Source organism: Carcharodon carcharias, chromosome 13, assembly GCF_017639515.1.
Source record: "Carcharodon carcharias isolate sCarCar2 chromosome 13, sCarCar2.pri, whole genome shotgun sequence".
NCBI lineage: Eukaryota > Metazoa > Chordata > Chondrichthyes > Lamniformes > Lamnidae > Carcharodon > Carcharodon carcharias.
In genome coordinates, this window is record NC_054479.1 from 125,239,241 (window position 1) to 125,255,396 (window position 16,156).

At 44.5% G+C, this 16,156-nt stretch overlaps 1 protein-coding gene across 1 annotated transcript in view; it reads left to right on the forward strand.

Annotated features, from left to right (window-relative positions):
* The first annotated feature begins 1,140 nt into the window (after positions 1 to 1,140).
* The window catches only part of LOC121286323 (interferon regulatory factor 6-like), a 43,186-nt gene continuing 28,170 nt past the window's right edge, over positions 1,141 to 16,156 (forward strand). Inside the window, exon 1 of the mRNA XM_041203398.1 lies at positions 1,141 to 1,474. The gene's annotated coding sequence lies outside the window, so the exon portion shown is untranslated. The remainder of the gene's footprint in view (positions 1,475 to 16,156) is intronic.

The following is a 16,156-nucleotide window of genomic DNA, read 5'->3' on the forward strand; positions in this document are numbered from 1 at the left end:
TTTTTAAGGCAGAGGTAGATAGATTCTTATAATAAGAGCAAAACACTGGATTCTGGAAATCTGAAACAAAAAATAAAATGCTGGAAGAACTCAGCAGGACTAGAAGCATCTGTGGAGAGAGAAACAGGGTTAAAATTTCAAGTCCATATGACTCTTCAGATCGATTCCCTTGCCTAACAAGAACCTAAGGTTATTGGTGATAGATGGGAATGTGGAACTCAACACATGCAGATAAGCCATGATCTTATTGAATGGCAGAGCAGGCTCAAGGGGCTAAATGACCTACTTCTCCTATTTTTTATTTAAAAGATCTAGTGGCAGAATTTTGAAGAGCAAGGGAGTTCTCCGTGGTGTTTTGGTCAAGATTTATCCCAAAATCTATAACACAAAAACAGATTCTGGTCATTATCACATTGCTGTTTGTGGAATCTTGTTTTGTGCAATTTGGCTGCTTCTTTTCCTACAACAGTTACTACACTTCAAAAATACTTCTTTGGCTATAAAGCATTTGAAGTCATTCAATGGTCTGAAAAGCACTATATGAATGCACGTCTTTCGTTCTTGAATATACTTAACAACTGAGCAACCACTACTACCCTGTGGGTTAGAAAATTCCCAAGATTCAGTGATTGAATACATTTCTCCTCACCTGAGTCCTAAATGGCTGACCCCCTCATCCTGCGACTATGGTTCCTAGTTTCAGATTTTTCTACCCATAAGAAACAGCCTCTCAGCATTTACTCTGTCAATCCCTCTCAAAAACGTAATCTTTCGATGAGAGACCCTCTCATTCTTGAGCGTCAGAGAAGGTGATTTGTGGAAATTTATTGCAAGGCGCCTGCCTGTGGCGATTGCGCAACATAACAAGTCACTGCACTTCATAGAATTATGAAGGATTGTCAACTTTTTGGGGGGCGGGGGGGTTAGAAAAGATTTAGTGTTTGGATCACTGCTTTACCGAGAGCTCTCTCTCTCTCTCTCTCTCTTCCCTGTTCTAAACATGCTCTCCCGATTTGCAAGGTGCCTTTGGGGGTGAAGGTTAATTTCCTCTCACTTTAGACGGATACTGGGAAAAATGAATGTGGCTCGGGAACCCGGAAGGGTGGGTACTTTGCAAGGAACAGCTGTAAACTCGGCGTCATTTTACGGTTAAGTTATTATAGCTCAGTTTGAAACTCAGGAAGTGGGGTTGAATCTCTCACATCCCCTATCTGAGAGCTGAAGGAGGAATAAAATGTACTTTCGCTCTGACTGTCACTAGCTGGTAGGTCGAGGTACGAACAAATCTGAGCGCGAAGTGGGAAGAGATAGATCGTCCTTCCAACAAAATAAATAAAATCACGGGTCAAAATCCAGTGAAGAAGGAGAAATCCTTGGTTCCGAAGAAACCCTGAAGAGAGGTGGCATCGGAATCGATCGAATCAATGTCCGTGTGATCAGCTTGTCAATTTCACGTCTTCATCCAGGATTCCCGGTAAGAGAATATAAGTCTCAATTTTTCAGAAAAGTTGTATGGCTTCAGATGATTTGTTTGTTTTGCAGCTAAAGTCAGCGGCTTCCGTGTTTGTTTCACTTTTATTAATATGGTCCCAAGTATCATGCAATTGCATCATTGTGTATGGTGGCTATACCTGTCACATTCGAATATCACAACATGGTGACAAGTAAATGTTGGGAATCGTCACTTCTTTGGGAGAGGTTTAAAATGTTTTGAATTCATGTTTTCAAAAATAATTTAAAGTTTGAATGATCTGTCATTTTGTTAATTTTTGCAGTTGTTTATGTATCACGCCCATCAAAGTGAATTAATTCGAAAACAAAATTTCCATATCTACTTACTGCTGGATTCCAGAGCGTATTTAACGCCAGTTCCATTGAACTGTGGGACTCGCTCGGTATTATTTAATTCAATTATTTTACAAAAATGTTAGGAAGGAGGACCAGATTACTGGATTCAATGAGAATTGAATGCGTAGTTGATCTTGACTGTGCTGGACTGCACTGTTGCCGATTTGTGATAATACTCCCTATGGATAACTATCCCAAAAATAGCATATATAACAATCAGTGTGCAGTAAATGTTTAATGGGTACCAACCAAGGTTAATAAGAGTATGAGAGAATTTGCACTTATTAATTAAAATAAAATAAAGTTTGGGTTTTCAAGGCCTGCTGTTTGTAGGGAGTGGTAAGGGTTAAAAGTTTTGAGCTATGGAGAAAAGAAAAGAACAGGGAAAACAAGGGATTTAGGGAAATAGGAATATAGGAAGGTTCAAGCGATTGATTGGCTGTAAGAATGAGGGATAAATGTGTATGGGAGGAGGAGAAAATAAAAGCTGGGTCTGGTAATCGTCCAAGGACACTCGAGAATCCTTGTGAGACTGAGCAGCATTTATAAAAGATGGTAGTTGGTGCTACACCTTCTAATCCCATGCCCTCTTACCCAGAAACCAAGAGGATCTCTACCTACAAGTATTGAGAAAACTTCCATCATCCAAACCTTGGGATCCTTCTTTAATGCAATGTCTCTCCCTGACATGTCTTCTTTTCAGGGGATATAGATGTATGGACATATAAAAACGACCGGAAGGAAAAAACCATCTGGTCCATCAAGCCTGCCCAACACAAGAACACAAGAATTAGAAGCAGGAGTAGGCCATTTGGCCCCTTGAGCCAATGGCACCATCTGATAAGATCATGGCTGACCTGATTGTGGTCTCAACTCCACTTTCCTATCTGCACTCCCACCATAACCCTTGGCTCCCTTGTCGATCAAAAATCTATCTAACTCAGTCTTGCCCGTTTTAATTGTTACAGCTTTTAATATATCCCTCCCTTAGCCACAAAGTAATTGGATCATTTATTAGTTGGACTATTTTTCACTGCCCTACTTAGCAATGATGATGCCTGGTCATATCCAGGCCATACAGACAAGAAGCTCCCTGATTCAATATCAGTCTGTGCTGAATTAGAAGAGCTATAATTGACTTCAGCAACCCTGGGTTAGTGTCATCAAGGAAAACTGTAGAATCCCAATCCAGGCAGGATTCCCCGTCTACTGCCAGTCTGTGGGAAGTGTGGAGGTGGACCCTACGACAGGTTTACTGCTGTCTGTGATAGAAATGCCTACCAGCTCTCACTTAAAGATTGACAATTTGGAGGAAGTACCATATGGCTGCCAGTGCCTGTATGTTCAACACTTTCAAAAGTAAAGAGGAGAGAATGTTTTAAATGGCTGTCAGTGAAAGGGTATGTCATTCTAGGGACAAATGAGGGAAGGAGAGATCAGCAGGTTGGCACCATACCTATTGATGATGTTTACAAGAATAATTTGACTTGACAGGATTGATGATTTAATATTATCCATTGCCATTTCAGTGACGTGTAACGGTGAGTATGTTCACTTGGGCATACAATTGTATGATTCTGGTTTCTAACTTTCCGAACATAATTTTTGTCAGGGATGAGTGATTAAGTTGTATTGCTCTAGGATGTTGGTCGTGCTGGGAGCAATCTGAGGTAATGAATTAAGTGTGATGAGTGATGTATTTTTTTTCCCCGTAGTGTATTTGTACCAAACTAAGATTGAAAGAGTTTTACATTAAAAACTGCAGATTCTGGAAATTGGAATTAAAAACAGGAAATGCTGGAAATGCTCAGCAGGTCGGATAGCTTCTGTGGAGAGAGAAACAGAATCAACATTTCAAGTCTATGACCTTTCATCAACATTGGAAAATACTAGAGATGTACCAAGTTTTAAACAAGTACAGAGGCAGTGAATGAGGGAGGGAAGGAAAGAATCATAGAAATTTATAACACGGAAGCTAGCCATTTGGCCGATCATATCTGTGCTGGCTGAAAGGTATCTACCCCTGATCCCACTTTCCAGCTCTTTATCCATTGTCTTGTAGGTTATGGCACTTCAAGGGCATATTCAAGTACTTTTTAATATGGTGAAGAATTCTGCACCCTCTAGGCCTTGAACACCGACTCTATTTCAGTTAATATTCAGGTAGTTGAAATCCCCCACTATACCTGACCTACTGTTTTGACTTCTCAGAAATATATCTATATATTTGTTCTTCTATCGCCATTTGACTGTTTGGGGATTATAGAATATTTCTACCCGTTTGATCTCCCGTTTAATCCATGTGGTCTCATTTGATGATCCTTCTAGCATATCATCCCTCCTAACAGCTGTAATTGTATCTTTAACCAATATTGTGACTCTCCTTTTCTCATCCAAAAACCCAGTAACTAGGAACATTGAGCTGCAAATCCTGACTTTCCTTAAGTCAAAGTTTCATTAATAGCTATGGTATCATAATTCCAAGTGTATATCTGTCTCTCTGCTCATTCATTAGGCTCCTTGCATTGAAATATATACCAATCAACACTGACAAACTCCTTTGTCTATTTTCTAGCCTTTATTTCCTCTACCTTCCATACTTGCTTACTAATTTACTGTCTTTCGTTTTCAGTTTTGCACTTCTCCCTTCTGAATGTACACTCAGGTTTCAATACCTTTGCCAAGCCTGTTTGAACACTCCTCAGCAGTTCTAGCAAACCTCCCCAAAATGATATTGCTCCCAACCCTGTTAAGATGCAACCTATCTGGCTTGTACAGGTTCCATCTCCCCAGAATCAGTCCCAAAGCCCAAGGAATCCATAACCCTCCTTCTTGCACCAACTGTTCAGCTACGCATTCATCTACATTTCTTCTTATTTCTGTATTCAATGGCACATGGTACTAATAATAATTTGGAGATTACCACCTTTTGAGGTACTACCTTTTTATTTCTTTCCTCGCTCCCAAACCTTCCTGCAGGATCTCATCCATCTTTCTACATAGTGTTGTTGATACCAATATGAACCATAACCTCTGGCTGTTCATCCAACCCCCTCAGTGTGCTCGACAGCTGTTCAGTGACATCCTTGACCCTGTTACCAGGGAGGCAACATACCAACCTGGTATCGTATCTACAATCACTGAAACATCTACCTGTCCCTCTTACAATTGAATATCCTATCATTATTGCTTTTTTGACCTTCCTCCTCACACCCCCCTTCACTTCTGGGCCATCCATGGTGCTATGGACTTAACTCTGGCTATACTCATCAGAGGAACCTCATCCTCACCAGTATTCAGAACAGAATGCTGGTTAGGGAGTAACATGCAGTCGTGAGTCCTGCACTGACTTTCTGATCCTCCTTGTCCATCTGGATGTCACCCATTCCCTTTCTGCCTGCACACTCTTAAGTTGCCAGGTGCCCACCTCAAGAAACCTCAGGCTCACAGATGCACTACAACGAAGCCAGCTGCTGCTCAAGCTCCAAAATATGGAGCTTGATTTCACCCAGCTTTATGACACTTCCTGCACATGTTTGTCTGAGACAGAAAAAGCATCCAGGAGTTCCTAGAATGCATGGAGTGTAAATTCAATAGCACAAAAAGGAAGGTCTGTGATAGGGTGGCAAGCAGTCTTAGTTAAATGAACAGCAATATCATTACCAGCATCTGTTAGGCAATGGCAGTAAGGGTTACAGAATCAAGGTGGGAATTAAGATACAGATCAGCTAGGATGTAATTGAATAGTGGAGCAGCTCTTTCCATTCCTATGTTTCTAAATTTTCCAAATAAACCATCATTGCTGTTGCTCCCTTTACAATAACAATTGCTTATATTTATATAGCACCTTTAACATAATAAAATATTTCAAGGCTCTTCATAGGAATGTTATAAAACAGCGATGTTATCAGATAACCAAAAGCTTAATCAAAGAGGTAGTTTTCAAGCAGTGTCTTAGTTAGAATTGAACCAGGTAAGAGCAGTCCACCTAGCTGGATGACAGTGGAGAGGCATCAGAGGAGGATGTTGTGGATAACCAAAGGCTGCAGACAGGTTGAGAAGAATGAAGTGGAAAAGTTTACCTTTGTTACAGTCACATGGGATGCCGCTTGTGATTTTGATAAGAATCATTTGGGTACTGTGACAGATATTGTGGCCACAAACTTGATTGGAGGCATTCCAGCATGGAATTCTGGGAAAGATGCAAACAGATTTGGGAGGTAACAAAATGTTCAAGGTTTTTGCAAAGAAAAGGGAGATTGAAGATGAGACTGTCGTTTGCACGGATGGTGGGGTCTAGTGTTGTTTTTTTGAGGAGAGGTTGATGATGGCAGATTTGAAATAAAGAGGGACAACACTTGGAGACAGAACTGTTAACTATATCAGGTAACATGGCAACCAGGAGCGCAAGTTGGGTGGTCAGCAGTTTAGTGGAAATAGGATCAAGGGAGCAGGAGGTGGGTCTCATGGGCAAGATGAGCTCAGAGAGAGCATGAGGTGAGATAGGAGAGAAACTAGAGAAAGATGTGAGTTCAGGGCGTAGGGCATAGGGAGCATGTAACAGCCATTGACTACAACCAGAAGTAAACATGTCTTTTTTTTTATTTGGGATGTGAGCATCACTGGCAAGGCCAGCATTTCTTGCCATCTCTAATTGCCCTAGGTGGTAGTGTTGAGCCACCTACAGTTCAATGGCTTACAAAGCCATATCAGAGGGCAGTTAAGATTCAACAAGTAGGTCAGATCAGGTAAGGATGGCAGATTTCCTCCCCTAAAGGGCATTGGTGAACCAGATGGTCTTTTACAACAATCTGGTATTTTCATGATCATAGGGATTTTATTCCAGATTAATTAACTAATTGAGTTTAAATTCACCCAGCTGCTTCTCCTGAGTTTTAGTTTGGGCCTCTGGATTACCAGTTCAGTAACATTACCACTATGCTACTGGCCCCTATATTCTCATTTCCATCTTACTAAAGGGGTAGAGAAGCATTGAAAAAAAGTGCAAAAAATCACCAGTGTGATACCAGAACTGAGAGGTTATATCCAACAGGAAAGACTGAACAGGTTGGGGCTCTTAGAAAAGAGAAATCTGAGGAGTGGCCTGTTGTTGTGAATGCTGGCACCATTTCCCAGCAATATTCAACAAATCACAAGTGGTGAATGACCGATTTAATGTGTGTGTGTGTTGTGTGGTTTTGGTTGATATTTGTTGAAGGAAGATTGTTGATAAAACATCAGGAAAACTTTATGTTGTTCATCCGAAAGTGCCATGAAATCTTTCAGCAGTTAGACGAACCTTGCTTAAGGTCACAACTGAAGGATGACCCTCTCCATCAAAACAGTACTGCACTGGACTCATTGATACTGCCTATCAGTCCTTCTAAGGAACTCTTTTAAGGTGACAACTGCTCGTTTCAGAGCAAATTTTACTTGGTGTAACCATAAAATCATCTTACTCAATGTTATTGTTCTCACCATGAAAATCTTCAAACAACTTTTATCAGAGGGTGACTATTTCTTGTTCGTCTGTGCTTTATTTCCTTGATTACTGTTCACTGGTTTTCTACTAAAATAGTATCTAACAGGAGTTAGCACTGCCAATTGCAGAATGAAGCTCCCTATGCTCGTCCATTCCTGTGTGCCTTAACCAGAATCTCAAAGACGCTTTAATTTCCCACACCAATCACACCTGTATGCAGTGTGCAATATGCAGTTTTGGTCTCCTTATTTAAGGAAGGATGTAAATGCATTGGGAGGTGGTTCAGGGGAAGTTTACTAGATTGATACCTAGAATGAATGAATTGTCTTATGAGGAAAGATTGGACAGACTGGGCTTGTTTCCATCAGAATTTAGAAGAGTGAGGGGTGATTTGGTTGAAGATCCTGAATGGCCTTGACAAGGTGGATGTCGAAAGGATGTTTCCTCTTGTGGGTGAGTCCAGAACTAGGGGGCACTCTTTTAAAATTAGGGGTCACCCTTTTAAGGCAGGGATGAGGTGAAATTTTTTCCCTGAGGGTTGTGCGACTTTGGAACTCTCTGCCTTAGAAGGCTGTGGAGGCAGGGTCATTGAATGTTTTTAAGGCAGAGGTAGATTAATTCTTGTTAGGCAAGGAAATTAAAGGTTATCAGGGTAGATGGGAATGTGGAATTCGAAACACAAGAAGATCAGCCATGATCTTATTGAATGGCAGAGCTGACTCAAGGGCCTGAATGGTCTACTCCTGTTCCTATTTTTTATGTTCTTATGTAGTTTGGTTGAAATTTCCAATTTCCTACTGTTCATGTCAAATGCTGGGCAGGTGTGTGCTTTTGGCTTGCACTCATTGGGAAGTGAATTGAGATTAGCCCAGTTTCATTTCATGTCAGTATTTTAATAGCAAGCAGACACAGCAGACTTGAATTTGACTCCTTGTCCTTGCAGGCATTGCCCGTCTTTTACCTGATCAAAGTCTGGAACATGGTCGCCTCACGACGCAGCTCCCCACCATCAGGAGTAGTGTCTAGAGAGCTGCTGCTCAGGAATCCGCACTTCCGCTACTTTCGGTAGCTGTCGGAGAGAAGGACAATGACTGCCAGGGTGACCAGGATTGGAGAAATGCTGGGTGGCGGAGGAGTGGGCTGGATGCTTCCACAGGAGTTGGTGCATCACGCGTTAGTGGACATCTGGCTCACGGCCAGTGCCATCCATGACCTTAGGACGGTCGTGCTCAGCCCCGACATCATTCTGGGTCTCGAGGTCATGCAGTTGTGCGTTGTCTTCTGTCCAAGCATACCCCTATTCGGACAGATTTCCACATTGGCCCCGAGCCCCCCCTCGGGAGCTGCAGCACTGCAACCTGAGTCATCTTGCAGCAATGACCTCTGTGCCCTTTAGCGCGGTACGGAGGAGTTTCCTATATGGGCTGCTGCTGCGCACCCTTCACTTCCTTGTCTTCACCCGCCATCTGGGCCTTGTTGCCATCTGGCGGTGGAGGTCCCTCTACAGAAGCGTCCTCCCCGTTTCCATCAGGGACCTGGGGTGGAGGGTGTTGCACGTGGCGGTCCTATACAACCATAGAATGTGCTGGTTCATGGACTCCCAAGACACCTATGTTTTTTGAGGCCTTGTGGAGGCCGTGGACCACGCATATATCAGTTGTTGTAGACTGCACCACCTTTTTAGATATTTTAAAAATCTTTTGCTTTTGTTTTGCTTCCACTTCAGCCCCAGGCTCATGATCTCCGGACACCAGGTGCACAGGGCGGGCAGGGAGGGAGGAGGACTTCCTCGTGAACCTGCTCCTGGGCCTGGCCAAGTTGGCCATCAACAGATCCAGGCAGCGGGCGATCGAGGGGGTAATCTGACCCGACTGTCTGCCCCTCTTCTACGGCTGCATTCACGGCCGGGTGTCCCTGGAGAGGGAGCACGTGGTGTTCACTGGCACCGTTGAGGCCTTCCATGCTCAGTGGGCACAATGGAGACTGGGGTGCTTTGTCAGCCCCCTTTAATCACATTTTGATTTAATGTTTGTAAATTTCCTTTGAATTTTGTCTTTTGTTTTTGCAGTTTCCCTTTTAAGGGGCTGCCTTTTATTTTATCCCTGATTTTGTTAACATAGTTTATTTGTTTTGTAACAAAAGAATTACATCTTCTTTTATGACGTGCAGCTCCTGTTGTAAACCTGAGAGGCCTTCATGGCTCCTTGTAGGTGTTGCCCTTCTTTTACCAGGACCCAATCAAAGTCTGGAACATGGTCACCTTGCGCTACAGCTCTCCGCCGTCAGGAGTAGTGGCTATCGTCAGAGAGCCACTGCTCAGGAATCCACACCTCCACCACTTTCAGTGGCTGGCAGAGAAGAGGGCTGTGGCTGCCAGGGTGACCAGGATCGCGCATGTGCTGGGTGACAGAGAAGCGGGCTGGATGCTCCCACTGGAGTTGGCTCATCACATGTTGGTGGATGTTTGGCTTACAGCCAATGCCACCCATGACCTGAGGACGATCGTGCTCGGCCTCAACACATTCTGGGTCTCGAGGTGGTGCAGGTGCGTGTGGTCTTCTGTCTGAGCATGCCCCTGTTCAGACCACGCTTATGTTAGTTGTTGTAGGCTGCACCGCCTTTTTAGTTACTTGAGAAACCTTTTACTGTTGTTTTATTTGCACTTCAGTCCGCACTCCTGATCTACAGACACCTGGTGCAAAGGGGGCAGGGAAGGAGGAGGATCTCCTTGTGAACCTGCTCCTGGGCCTGGCCATCAACAGGTCCAGGCAGAGGGCAATCGAGGGGGTTGTCCAACCTGACTGTCTGCCCCCCTTCCATGGCTTCGTTCATGGCCGGGTGTCCCTGGAGAGGGAGTACGCGATGTCCGCCAGCACCATCAAGATCTTCTGTGCTTGGCGGGTACCGAGGGGACTGCGGTGCTTTATCGACCCCTTTAACCACATTTTGATTTAATATTTGTAAATTTCCTTTAAATTTTGTCTTTTGTTTTTGCAGTTTCCCTTCAAGGGACTGCCTTTTAATTTGTCCCTTAATTTGTTAATTTAGTTTATTTGTTTTGTAACAAAAGAGTTACATCTTCTTCACCTTCCTAACCCTGCTGCTATGTCTTGGTGCTCCCCCAACATCCACAGCAGACACGGAGGCAGCCGATGACTGCTGCGACCTGTCTGTGATGACCTTGAAGGGCATCCCCTGGAGGACCGAGACGTGGAGGGCCCTGGCCTCCTTTCAGAGTCTTGCTATGCGGCACTGGTGCCCTCCTCAGCCTGTGGAACTGGAGCTGCTGAGGTCACAGGAAGAAGAGATTCAGATGGGCTGGACACTACCAGAGTCATCTGGGTGGATGGTTCTGGGGTGGGCACCTGCTAATCCTTGTCTCTATGGGTGCCCGAGGGCCTCTGGCTGACTTCTTGAGGAGAAGGGGAAGCTGGAGTGAAATCAAGCTGCCTTGCACCCCTCTCGCATTGACACTTTTGGAGGCCAATTATGGTGTCAGTGATGGAGTCCAGCCCACGCAGCAGTGCAGGAGCGACATCCTGGACAAAGGTCATCATGGTGGCCACCATCCGACCAATGTTGACCTTGGTGCGCTGGCATGCTGGCACTATCACCTCAGAATGAAGGCAGATGGACTCCTCCATCGTGCTTTGCAATCTAAGGAGTGCCATGGACATTCCTTCTTGATGTTCCCGAGCTTGCCTTTGCTGCTAAAGCAACTAAGGTATGACCGAGTCTAGAAGCTCATCATCTGACTTGGACTCAGCAGATTTCTGGCCTCTGGGAGTCCTCTGAGTGCCAGAAACCTGGGAAGCCCTTCCCGGTGCCTGCTGTTGATCAGGCAGTGTGATGTGCTCACCACGTTGTGACCTCAAAGCTACTCTAGAACTAGGTCCCAATGAGGCATGTGTCTCCGTGCTGGTGGATGGTGTGGGTGAGCACTATGATGGGTTTTCAATTAGGGTGTCATCAGATTCTTCTTCCAAGGTGCTTTCAGGGCTTGAGTCGAGGATCTGGGTCGTGGACCCCTCGGCTGTTTCCCAGATGAGCCTTCGAAAGCAAGGAGAGATAATTTGTGCATGGCAGGGGACTGCAGAACAGGGGAACAGACTCACAGCATGGTTGTCTGATGGATGTTGCACTTCTGGATCCTCATTTGGCTGAGTACTGCTGACCCTACTGTCAGCACAGGAATTGTCCAGATCATCGCTAGCCAGCTGGATTTTCAGTCTGTGAGGATCTTGATGTCAGGCATTCCTCCACCAGTCTGTGACCTCTCCCTTTTGCTGTGTGCCAGCTTGCCCTGCATGAATACAGATGGAGAGAGTGTAAGCAGGATGCTTGCCAGGCCAGATGATAAGGATGCCTGGCATATGTGGGTGGTAAGTGCTGCCATGGACGGGATGAGGACAAATTCCCAGGGCAGATGAAGGTGCGTGTGAGAGAGTGAAAGGTGATGTCCCTTGAACTGGCAGTGAATGAGATCCCTGTGGATGTGTGATGGTTTTTGAGTGTGTGCGTTGAGAGTAATGAGAAGAGTGACTTATCCTGGCAAAACGGAGGAGAACATTCATCCTCTTTCGGCACTGGTTGGTTGTCCTCTCTTACAGGGCATTGCCATTGACTACCACTGCCACTGCCTTCCATGCTGGATTGGTGCTTGCTGGTCTTCGTCCAGAGCCGGGGTAGAGGACTTCACGGTGGGCCTCCATCGCATCTAGTAGGCACCTGAGGAAGGCGTTGCTAAATTGGGAGGCAGCATGTTTCCTCCCTTTGGCAGCCATGACTTTGCAGCAGCTTCCGATCCCTTAAAGAGTGCTAGCTCTGTGCAGGGGCTCCCTTTAAATATGGTGCCCATATTACTGAACATCTGAAGTGACAGCGTGATGGGCAAATCCGAACCCACCACCAGCGAACCGGCATGTTTCATGTCAATGCGTTATTAATGAGGCAGGATGCGCTGGGAATAGGACAATACTGCATGAAAAGCTGCCATTACAGCCAGCAGATAAAACATCCTTTTTCCCACCTGCTACCGCAATTTGTAAATATGGGACGATTCTGCCCTAAAACTCATAGATCCTTTTCCAAATCCATCTTAACATATTACAGCTCCACTCACAGAGCATCGTCTATTTTCTCTTCCTATGAGCAGCACTTTACAATTATCTAATATTTGCAGTTTCCTACCCTTCACCCAGTTTCTTAGCCATTAGGTACTATGGATCCTAGAGCTCATAGCCATCCAATTGGATTGTTGCATTCTCAAAAAAGTTCTATAGGTTGGTCAGGCAAAATTTTTGCCCTCTGAATCCATAGTGACAGCTGCTGGCTAGGTTATTGTTATACAGATAATCCTCAATCCATATTATACATGGAATGGATGTAAGACTAATGATAGTCTGTCGTTGTCTGTGACTGTTTTGCCCCCTTTTTGAATATGGGCCTCACCAGTATCCAATGCAGTAGTGATGATCCATCTAAGGGGAGGTCCTCTGCTCATTTCTCCGTACTTGTGGTCTTGCGCTTTCTTCTTCAGTTGCTCGCAGGAGCCTCCCATTTTCAATTTCAGTGATCAATATATCTAGGGAAAAGAATATATAAGATGGTTTCCCTAAGGGTCTTCTCTGCCTGGTAAGTGGCCCATTACCACCAAAAATTCGCGGTTACACCATTGTCTGTGGCATGTAACCCTGAGCACGGGACTCTTACCAGGGCCTCAAGCAACTTGCAAAATGGCAGGGTGACCACCCCCCAAGGTCTGTCTCAAATGACCTTGCACCCTAAATGTCCAATGACTCCTTCATAATGATTGTCAGTGCCTCAAAAATTGGCCCCCCACCTCAACCCACCGTCTTTCTCAGTGCTCACTGCTCTGGAACATGTGAAACTATCCCTGGAGATTAACTTGTGCTTTTCTTGTCTAAGAATTCCATCGCTGTTGCAACAAAAGTCATTGCCTTTCCTTGAGATTCTTTGTTTGGAGAAAGCATTTTGCTCATTACTTCCTCCAAGTATTCACAAGGGAAGATACCGTTCAGCATATTTGGTATCGGGTGCTCTCCCTCAATTTCAAGCTAATTTAAACCTTTTATACCTTCCATCAGTTCCTCGACTGACCTCTTGCTGTTGTGTTGCTACAAGATTGTTTTACTGTGATGCTTAGCATTTTTCCAGTTCTCTCTGATCATCTCTAATATATTTGTATTCATAACTGGATTCCTTCTCCTTTTCTCCCTTCAAGATTTGAGCAGGCCATTTTTCTCTTTCTCATTTTCAATTTGTTTACTTAGTTGGAGTTTATTGGCCATCAGGATATATCTATTCCGCATGCTCAGCCTTATCCTTTACAGATGTTCCAGTAATCTTCTACTGAAGTGTTGTTAGACACTATTTGCTTTGGTTGGTTTCTCATTTAATTAAATTTAACTAATTTAAATATTAGACTCGGGTTCCTGGTCTCTTGGTATTTCCGATTTCCAGATCGTGTTGAACATGTCTTTCTGTGGTCATTGTCTTTTCCTTCAGTTGTGATGACTTCCATCTCTTGTCCATTTTCGAGTCATTTACTAGTAGCAAACCAAGATCAGCATTAACTTTCATGGCTTCCTTTACATATTGATCAAGAATAAATCATTGGTAAACCCTGAATCTAAACCATGTGTTTTCCCAGTTTATATTATTGATACAGAGAATGGTTACAATACAGGAGGCGGCCATCTGGCCCATCATGTCCCTGTTAGTTCTCTGCAAATGTAACTCAGCTAGTTGCACACCCCCAATCTTTCTCCATAGCTGTGCAAATATTTTCTCTTCAGGTGCTTATCTAATTTCCTATTGAAATCCATGAATCAATCTACTCCATCATGCACTCAGTGCATTCCAGATCCTAAACCATTTGCTGCATAAAAAAGTTTTTCCTCATGTCGCCATTGGTTATTTTGCTATTCACCTTATACTGGTATCCTCTGGTTCTCAATTTTTCCAGTAATGGGAACAGTTTTCTCTATTTCCTTGTCTAAACCTCTCATAATTTTGAACACCTCTATCAAAACTCCTTTCAACTTTCTTTAAGGAAAACCCCAGCTTCGCTAATCTATCTGCATAACTGAAGTCCCTCATCCCTGGAATTATTCTCGTAAATCTTTTCTGTATCCTCTCTAAAACATTCACATTCTTCCTAAAGTATGGTGTCCAGAAATGTACACAATGCTCCAATTAAGGCTGCTCTTAATTTGGTTCCAAGATAGTTAGTTTCATTCAAGGGACAGAATAGCTACTTTGGCAGATGGAAGATGTCAGTCTGGTGCAGAAGGAGCAGCATTACTGAGGTTAAGGCTCGGGCATGAACCTAATGGTACTATAATTGCCCCAGGAATCCTATTGCTGAGGCTGGGCACCCAACATGGAAATTGTTTAATTCCCTAGTACAAATATCACACATCACGATCAGCTCACATATTTCACACACCCAAAATCCAATGAAAACATTTACATGTAGCTCCAAATGGGCAGTGTTGTAAGGGGGATTTCCACACATACCTGAGCTCATATTCAGGCATCCCACCCCACCCACACAATGATATAGAGGACTCTCCTGTTATGGCAGGTGTGCACATTCCCAGCAATTACATGAATGACAGTGAGTCACAGGGTGGAATCTAATCAAGGGGTCAGGGCATTTATATGTAGGATAATGGATACCCATGAGTAAATTGTAGGCTGGAATTTAATCAAGGGGTTCAGATAGTCTATATATAGAACAACAGGTACACCTGGGAGTGAGTTACAGTTTGGAATCAAATCAAGGGGTTCAGGTAGGTCTATATGTAGAATAATGGTTACCCAGGAGTGAGTTACAGGCTGGAATCAAACCAAGGGGTTTGGTGGATTTGTATGTAGAATAACAGAAACCCAAGAGTGAATTATAAGCTGGAATCTAATCGAATGGCTATTTAATGTTTTAACTCTTCTCTGTGTACTGTTCTGTGATACCTTATTCTGGACATCACGGATTTTTGCCCAGGATCCATAGCACATCTAAGCTAGAGATATGGGGTGGAATCTTGAACTCTAGCTGGTGGTGAGTTTGGAGATGGGAAGGGCATGTACTTAGAAGAGATGGTGGTGTACCCAAACCCCACCTTCCCGCCTTCACCCAAATTAAGTTCTGAGTGGGAAAGCCCATGGTCAACTTGCCCACCCCATCACCAGTTGACATCCTTAACTGGCCAATTAAGAGCCACTAAACAGTCTCCTCCCACCACCGCTGAGATTAACCTAGCTTCTGACAGGTCTGTCACCATGCAACCTGCGTGTCAGCTGCTACCCTGTGGGCAGCTTGTCACCTCCGGGTTTGTGGGGGGTGGGGGATGACATGGTCGGTCCCTCAATCAAAGGCACTCAGTGCCTGATCGAGGGACTGAACATCAGAAAGGGGAACTGAAGGTAGGGGGGGGGGCACTGAAAACCCCAACCCCCTTCCCTTTCTTCTAACACCCCTGCCCCCTAGTCTTCCCATGACTCCCACCCCGTGAAACCACTTCCTCCCCACCCCACCCCCACCGCATCACTTACCTTGGCCTTGGTTCGCTCCACAACCCTGGGACTCCAGTATGGCAGCAGCCATGGCCTCCTCTGTAGCACTGCTGTGCACAAGAGCTATCAACCTCTGATAGGCCGGCAGCTCTTGCTAGACAAGACTTCCACTGCTGGGAACCTGATTCAAGAGGAAGGCCCACCATTGGCCTTGTCACTGCCTGATTGGCAAGTCAGTTTGGCAGGTCTTCCAGAGAAGAGGCATTATGGATCTCTTGCTAGCTGTCC